We start from the raw sequence: 9,349 nt of genomic DNA on the forward strand, positions 1-9,349 counted from the left end.
CTTCTTGTTACCCTTCATGTCCCTTGCTATCTACAATTCTGATTGCACTTTGGCTAGAGGTGCACTGATAGAGGTTTTGGAGTCTGATACTGATAGCTGACTTTTAAGGAGACATATCAGCCGGTACCAATCTGATTTTTGATACCAGCCCAACAGCTTGGAGAGCTCATCTGGGTGGGTATGGTGGGGGGGAGGGTGTGTGCCCCCAGATCTGTGTACGGCCAGGGCTATGCCAAGCTGTTCCCGGTGGGGTGGGGCAAGGCTGGGCTCAGGGCAGACAATGGCAGCACTGGGAATGGGGGGGGGGCCTACAGTAAATGTCTGAAGCTCCCCCCCCACCATTCCCCTAGTCCCAGCACCACCAACACCTGCCCCAAACACAGCTCCACCCTACCGGGTAGAGCTTGGTGCAGCCCTGAGCCCGTGCAGATCCAGAGCCACGTGCCCCCCCCCATGCCCACCTGGACGAGTGGCAGGAGCAGCGGCAGGAACTGCCAGATGAGTGGGCAAGCGCCAGATAAGCCACCAGACCAGCAACTCCCACACAAGCAGACTGCAGCAGGGGGAGCTGCCCCCTGCTCCCCACGTATCCCGAACAAGCTGCGGCTCCATCCTGCACCCACCTGCCCTGCCCCAGCTGGGCAGCACTTGCCCCAGCCCCTACTCCACTCCCCCCTCACTGGGGAGGCCTTGATCTGCCCCTCATCCCCATTTGCTTCCCCCTCCCCCCTTCCCTTCCATCACACCAGACTTACCAGCTGCATGCAGCTCTCCAAGCTGCCTGGCAATGCACCTTGCCACCTACATGCTGCGCTGTGGCTGAGCACATGTACAGGCCATTTATTGGCCAAATTATTGGCCATAAGAGGCCAATTTTCAATACAGAAAATTTTCTTTATAATCGGTGCTGATCCGATATTGGACCAACGTACCAGTGCACCTCTAACTTTGGTCTTCCTGATTTGGTCATCCCTTCATGCCCAAGCAATACTCTTATCCTCCTCCCTACTTGTTTGTCCAAGTTTCCACTTCTTTTAAGCTTCCTTTTTGTTTCAGCTTATTGAAGAGTTCCCTGCTAAACCAAGTTGGTCTTCTGCCATACTTGCTAGTCTTCCTGTGCATCAGAATAGTTTGTTCCTGTGCTCTCAGTAAGGTTTCTTTAAAATACAACCAGCTCTCCTTGACTCCTTTCCCACTCAGACTGCCCTCCATGGGGATACTGCCCATCAGTTCCCTGAGTGAATCGAAGTCTGCTTTGCTGAAGTCCAGGGTCCTTAACTCTGATGCTCTCCTTCCTTTCTTTCCTCAGGATCCAGCACTCAATCATCTCATGATTGCCATCCACTTCTACTTTCCCCAAAAATCTTCCCTGATTATGAAAAGCAGGTCAAAAAGAGCATGGTCCCTAGTTGATCTCTTCAACATTTGTAACAGGAAGTTGCCCCCAATGCTCTCCAAAAATGTCCTTCATTGCCTGTGCACCGTTGTATTGCCCTCCCAGGAAATGTCAGGTTGACTGAAGTCCCCCATGAGAACCAGGGCCTGTGATTGGGAAACTTCCACCAGCTGTTTAAAAAAGGCTCATCCACCTCATCCTCTTGGTCTGGTGGTCAATACCAGGCACCCACCATGACATCCTTTGTTGTTGGTCCCTTCTGACCTTAACTCAGAGTCTTTCAACAGGCCTAATTTCATACTGGAGCTTTGAGCAGTCATGCAGCTCTTTTACATAAAAAGCAACTCGTCCTCCTCTTCTCCCCTGCCTGTCCTTCCTGAACAGTTTGTACCCTTCCATGACAATACTTCAGTCATGTGAGCTATCCCACCAAGTCTCTGTTATTCCAATCATGTCATAGGTCTGGGACTGTGCAAACACTTCTAGTTCTTCCTGCTTGTGCCCCAATCTCTGTGCATTTGTATATAGACACCTGAGGTAACAAACCAATTGCTTGAAAAGGCCGCTCCTTTTACTCCCTCCTGCTTGTGCTTCCTTCAGGTCACTTGCTGCCCCATTTATCTCAGGGCTTTAGTCTCCATCCCCTGGAAAATCTAGTTTAAAGCCTATATGCAAAGATGCTCTTCCCTTTCTTCATCAAGTGGATCCCATCTCCTCCTAATGATCCTTCTTCCTGGAAAAACATCCCAGGACCAAAGAAACCAAAGTCCTACTGGTGACACCATCCCGTGTCTGGTGACCAGGTGCATCAAGGAGAATACAGCCTGATCCCCTGTCCCAATCACCCTTGCACCCAGAGCCCTGTAGTCACTTTTGATCTACTCAGGTCACCCCTGGAATTAACACTGGTGCCCACATCAGTAAGCAGCATGGAGTAGTATTGGGAGGACTGAATGAGTCCTCGGTACTCCGTCTTTGACATCTCAGATCTGGGTAAGCAGCAGACATCCCAGGACAACAGGTCAGGCTGGCAGATGGATGCTTCTTGCCCCTGCAGAACAGAGTCTCCAACCACCACCATCCATCACTTCCTCTTGGTGGCAGTGGTCTAAATCATCCCAGTCTTAGGAATGCCTAGCCTGGCCTCTTCCACTGCCAGAAGTCACAAGCTTCCACCTTCCATGGAGTCCATGTCCTCTTCCTTCTCTAGCACCAAGGCAGTCTTTCGTCCGCAGTTCTAGAGGTCTCCTCCAGCATCAAACTGATTAAATCTTCATGGCAGAGGATGCTTTGGAGCCCTGCCACCTCCTGCTGTATCTTTCTTGCCTGTTCTGTAAGGGACACCACCAGGAGGCACTGTTCACATCACAGGCAGTCCCCCACCTGGATGTCACTAGAAGCAACCTGCAAGCTGCAGTCTCCACAACACTAAACCAGTACCTGGATGGAATCCTTGACAGTGAGCAGTCCTGCCTGGACAGACACCTCACAGGTACAAGCAGAGGAAGAGCTGGCAGTGGCTCTGGCAATGCAACATCTTCCAGCTATTTCTCTGGGTTTCTTAAATCTGCCACCTCTTTCTTCCTGTCCCTCTTTCCAAGCAGACCATCCCTAGCAAACTTCCTGAAAGCTGGCCCGTTCACTGCTACTTGGTTCCAAAAGGTTAATTTTTCCTTGCTTACCTACTTCATCTAACCTTAAAAAAAGAGCTTAAGTATCAGTTTAACTGCTGAATTTTAGCTACTTACACTAAATAAATGTAGGTTAGCTACTCTTTTAATTAAAAGAAAGAGCTCACCTTAAAAGTTCCTCTTCAACCAGGGGGGTGGCAAACTGACATGCAAACTGCTTTTTAACAGCCTTGTTCACTCAGGGAATGTCTTTTAATATCCTGCTGTGCTTGGACTGGCTTCTCCCGGGTGTTAGGGCTTTTGTCAGACAGACGGCCATCACCCAGCTAGCTCAGAGCACACACCCAAATCCACTGCCCACCAAACAAACACTCAACAAGCCAAACACACAGGAAGTCCTAGCTCACTCAGCTTCCCAGAATTAGAGCAGGATCTGGTGCCTAGCTCCTCTTCCCCTTCCCCTTCCTCCTTTTGCTCTCTGCCAACTGCTAGCAAACTGCCCTGTTTGCTGCAACTTTCAAATAGCACCTAGTGGGCTAGAAACTAGATTTTCAAAAGAGACCCAAGCCAGATACTTTGTTGCTCAGCAAAACTGGGTTTGGATTTTTAAAACAGATCAGTTCCCAGATTCTCTCAAAAAGTCTTGGCACTTCTTTAGAGGTATAATGGAAATAGAGCTGTTTTGATCATCCAGCCTCAAGTGTCCAAATACCACTGAAATTCAGCTAGGCAGATAATTCTCTTAGGTTCCTTTTAAATATCAGCTCTAATTGGTTCCCTTCAGCCCAAAGCTAAATTACTGGTATACTACTTTATCCTTTTTTTTTAATGATAAATCACTCTTTACTCCTACAGAGGTCATACTGCAAGGTATTATGTCTACATTGTTCATTAGATGCACCTAATGAAACAATAATCACTACATAGTCCTCACATTTCCACTTGTGTCTGCAGCACAGATATTTAAATATCTGTTTTATTTATTTAAACCATGCATCTAGATTACTATCTCTTTTAAATGTAATGATTCTAATCTGACTCTTAAATTAATTTGACAGTCTAATCATCCCCTTGGCACCAGGGTACATATGCCAGTTGTGAGTATGATCCCCCTACAGTAATAAAAAATTAAGATGTAGGAGTTTTATACATACTGCATATTGCCCAAAGACACCAAAAACACTCTTGGGAGACTTGTACTGGGAAACGACAGAAAGAAAGATACACCAGGTTGGATGCATAGATGCATTGCTCTATTAAGTAAATAGGGTAACAGCAAGAGGCATTCTTCCATTTCTATCTATGACATATCTGAGGACTCTTCCTCCATTTGGGATGGTCCTGGGTGATAGACTCCCACAAATTGACAGTGATGTTACATTTTTCTAAGTTGGCCTTGAGAACATCCCTGAAGCACTTTCTCTTCTGTCCTCTTGAGCATATGCCTTGGTTAAACTGGGAGAATAAAACTTGCTTCAGGAGTCTGGAGTCAGACATTCAGATGACTTGGCTGGCTCAGTGAAGTTGATGTTGGATGATGATCAGCTTAATACTCATGGTGTTTGCTTGCAGGAGGATTCTAACATTGGTGTATCTGTTTTCCCACTGGATTTGGAGGCTCTTCCACAGCCAGCATTGATGGTACTTCTCCCACAACTTTAGATGTCTCCTGTATGTTGTCCATGTCTCATCTCCATATAAGCAAGGTGAGGGATCATGACTGCTCGATATAAACCATGAGCTTTGTTTCAGATCTGCTGTTGCACTCTCCAAACACCCATTTCTCCAGGTGTCCAAAGGCTGCACTTGCACATTTGAGACAATGTTGAATTTATTCATTGATGTCAGCCTTCTGTGAGAGATGGTTTCTGAAGTATGAGAATACTCAATGTCCTCCAGAGTCTCACCATGGATTTGGATTACCAGAGCTGGGGACCTCAAAGCAATCTGTGAGAGATCCATTATTGAGAACCACTGCTTACATACTATCTTGGAGCAGGCAGAGAATTGTGACAACTTTCAGAAGGCATCCATACTTCAGAAGGATCCTCCACAACATGTCTTAGCTGACAGACTCAAAAGCTTTCATGAGGTCAAAGAAGGCCTTGTAGAGAGGCTTATGTTTTTCCCAGCTTTTCTCCTGCAGCTGGTGAACTGTGAAAAGCATGTCAGTTGTGCTTCTTCATGCCCTAAACCTGCACTGAGATTCTGGGAAGACTCTTCAGGAAGTAGAAGGAGATGGTTCAGGGGGGTCCTTGCAATGATCTTTCCTGTGGGGGACAACAAGGTGATCCCTCTGTAGTTTCCACAGTCACAATTGTCTCCTGCTTGAAGACTGTCACAATCATGGCATCCCTGAGGTCATCTGGAATTTCCTTAGCATTCTAGATCCTTAAGATGAGGACATGAAGTTGTGATGTGAGCTCTTCCTCCTCCCTCTTTGAAGATTTCAGCAGGGATTTCATCTGCTCCAGATGCCTTATTGTTCTTCATCTTCTTGATGGCTTTCTTCACCTCGTCAAGGGTTGGAGGGATTCCAAGGTTCTCTCTGACTGGGTAATGCCGGATGGAGTTGAGAACACTCTCACCAACAATAGAGTTTTGATTGAGACCATCTTCAAAAGGCTCCTTCCAATGAGCATTGATGGCTCCCCTTTCCTTTATCATATCTCCTCCATCTTTAGGTCTCAAGGGGCCTGGTCCCTGAGTGTTTGAACTGTAGATGGTTTTGGTGGCACTGAAGAAACCATGCATATTGTGGATGTCAGTCAGATGTTGCATCTCCTTAGCCTTGTCTTCCCACCGTTTGTTCTTCATATCACAAGTCTTCCTTTGGATCTCTGCTTTGTCTTCTTGGAGATTCAGTTTCTTTTGCTTGGAGTTGGTGTGATTTTGCCAAACACAAAAAGCCTTGTGCTTGTGATCTATCAACTCTTGGATCTCCCAGTCACTCTCATCAAATCAGTCTTGATGTTTCCTGGTAGAAAATACAAGCGAGTCTTCAAATGCACTGATGACAGTGGCCTTGAGGATACCCCATAACTACTGACATTCTCCCATCATTGTTGATTGGAATTCACCAGTTTATCATTGAGACACCGGTGGAAGAGGTGTCACTTGCTTAGGTCCTTAAGCACTTCAACATTGATCTTCCATCAGCACTGCTTCTGCTGCAGCCATCATTTAGGAGCCAGCCTGAGTGACATAACTGAGTGGATGAGTCTGTCATCAGCCCAGCAATCATCAGGTCATAGCATAATTTGTGTGATGCAGTTGCAATCCTGGGCATGGACAATGACATACTCAATCAGGTGCCAATTCTTAGATTGTGGGTGTTACCATGATGTCTTGTGCCTTGTTTGTCTGGTGGAACAGAGTGTTGGTGATGGTGAGTCCATGTTCCATGCATTTGGTCGAGAGGAGGGTGCCATTGGAGTTGATCTGTCATATTCCTTCCTTGTCTATGGCTCCATTCCAGAGATTAGAGCCCCATCCAACTCTTGCATTGAAATCACCTAGTGGAATAAGTCTGTCTCCCTCCAGAATATCAAAAAAGACTTGGTCAAGGTTGGTGTAGAATCCTTGGTTTCATTGGCAGCATCAAGAGTCAGGGCATATGTACTGATGACAGTGGTATATTGGCTCTCTGCCAGTTTAAAACAGCATGTCAATGGCTCTCATTAATTCAACTGATTGAGTTGATTTATAAGTTCATTCTTAATGGTAAAACCAACTCTGTGAAATCAGCACTCTCCTTCCTGTTTATCCTTCCAGAAGAAGGTATGGCTACCTCCATATTCTTTGAGATGCCTACCTCCAGCTTGCCGGGTCTCGCTCAGTGCAGCTACATCAAAGCTGTATTGCCCGAGTTATCAGGCCATCATTGCAGCATGGTGCTCTAGGTGTTCACTATGAAAGTTGTCCATGAAGGCCCTGATGTTCTAGATTTTGAGAATGATGGTGTGACTTCATTGATATTTTCAATCGCAGTAAAGGTGGTCCCACTGGATGCTGTTATCCAGTCAGAAAGGAAAACAGAATGCTTTGTTAGACAAGTTATGTTTAGGGCACCTTTTCTAGTTCACCCCACATGGGGAGGGGATAGAGTGGATCCTGAAAAAAGCTGCTCAGTCACAGTTATAGTTGCTGGATCACACCCCTGTCTCATCCAACTGCTAGATGTCCTTCTTGTAACTGCTGTCTTCATGCCCATTCATGACTAGGAGCTTCCAGACCTCACAATCCTGCTCCTGTCACCATTAGCTAGTCACCAAAGGGCTTAAGGAATGTACTGAAAAAGCTGTTTTCATGGAAGATGCATGTACATGACTTATTTTATAATGGAGAAGCTGCTGTACATCAACTTCTACATGGCTCTTGACAGAACTGGACCTTGATCCCATGGCAAGGAGACCAAGATAACTGGTGATTGTGTTCCACTTCAGCTTTCATCTGCCTTCGCAGCTCTTAAGATTCTAACATCTTCTTCCACCTGCTCCACCTTTGAGGACTTGTTGACCCATGGCTGGGGGCTTGGCAGGCTTATTATAGTGGCAACCTGTACTCACCATGTCAGAGCACCATTAAAGGATATATGTGGCTTTTCAGGGGGGAAACCATTGCCATCTGCCATCCCAACCACATTCTGCCAGTGCTGCTGCTGGTTTGTCTGTGACTGCTTATTCATCAGAGTTATAGCTACTTATTTCATAGGTAACCTTTCCTGAAGGCCATTCCACTATCCACTGTTTGTGGATGTACTGGGTAGGTAGCAAAATATCAATTTAGGTCAGGTCCTCATTCTTTAATGTTTGTTAAGCATTTTAAATTCTTAGATGGAAGATACTATCTTCATGCAAAGTATTAATTAAAGCGATTATTTTGTTATATAGGAAACACATCAAAGGAGTGGTTAGGTATGGAGCATGGAACATGCATACAGACAGATATACTTTCAACATTATGTTGCTATGTTGTAATTAATATTAAGTGGGTATGATTCTCCACTGCTTTTACATAAATTGTCGTCTTCTCCAAGGTTTAAATTACTCTGATTTGTTACTACTGTATGTCCACTTGGCACTGCTGAAAATGACTGCACATGGTACAGGGCAATGAAGAATCTGCTTTCCCACTTTAATTGTTTCCTATTAAGCGCACACACAAGAAAATCTGCACAGGCATCTCAAATATACAAAGAAAAAAACAAAACAAAACCCTGCTATTTTTCTGCCAGGCTGCATCACAATCATAGCCCAAGCCAACACCTACTGAAATCCATAGTTAGACTCCACTATGATTTCAGCAGGCTTTAAAGGAATCCATTGTAGAAGAGCAAGACTCTAAGACACATCTTCTGCAGACAGACTGGGTAGTATGAGATGATTAGCAATGCAGTTTCAATGTCCCTGTTGAGCAATTGACTAATAAAGGAAGTTTTCAAAGAGGGTGTTTCACAATAACAAGAAGATGTTACACTAGCAGTTACACATTCAGAGACAAAAACAGCTCCAGAGGCATCAGCTGGTTAACATGTTTAGCCCACCGTATAGACTTACAAACCAAAATGGACAGATCCAGCCTTCAAACAGTAGTAACAGTCTTGCCATTAATGCATACTTTTTCCACAATAAAACAACAACACCGGACAACCCCAGGAAATTCCCCGAGACTATGTGAGGGCACTCGCCAGCTATATCAGCAAATGAAATCAGAGCATGAAAAGTTAAGGCAGGGTTTTCCCTGTGGGACAGAGCAGCATAAAAATATAAAACCCAGAGGATTTCCACTCACTCCTGTTAACTTGAGTCAGTTTGACCTGGTGTAGCATGGGACGATGCAAGGAAGTTTTTCTTCCTTGTCCTGCATTCAAGAACTGGACACAACATGGCTGGAGGACATAGTTCTCTCCTAATGAGCCCATAGTACTAAATAAAAAAAAGGGTATGTGTGGAAGAACAACTTCAGTGGAGCCCCACTGATTTATGTCAATTTAGGATTTGTTCCTTCAAAGGCAGGCGTCCTTTGTTATTTTTCTAAACAGGAACCAATACAATAGAGCACTGATTTCTGAATAGTGTTTTACAGCCTTATAATAATGAAATAGGGGCCCAAGAAAGGCAAGTCTGCAGAACTTATTACCCATTGCATTCTGGGAAGCATGGACACTTTGCAGAGCCCCTTGTCTACTCCTCCTCCAAAACATGAACTCTTATCTTCACCAGATAAAGGGTATGTTTGTTCTTCTGGAAAATAGGGCCCATGCAGTGTTTAAATAAGCTTGATATACTACATCCTGTGCAAAAAAAAAAAAAAAAAAAAA

This window comes from Gavialis gangeticus, unplaced genomic scaffold (genome assembly GCF_001723915.1).
Source record: "Gavialis gangeticus isolate Ggan-Ray unplaced genomic scaffold, GavGan_comp1, whole genome shotgun sequence".
In the NCBI taxonomy this organism is placed as follows: domain Eukaryota; kingdom Metazoa; phylum Chordata; order Crocodylia; family Gavialidae; genus Gavialis; species Gavialis gangeticus.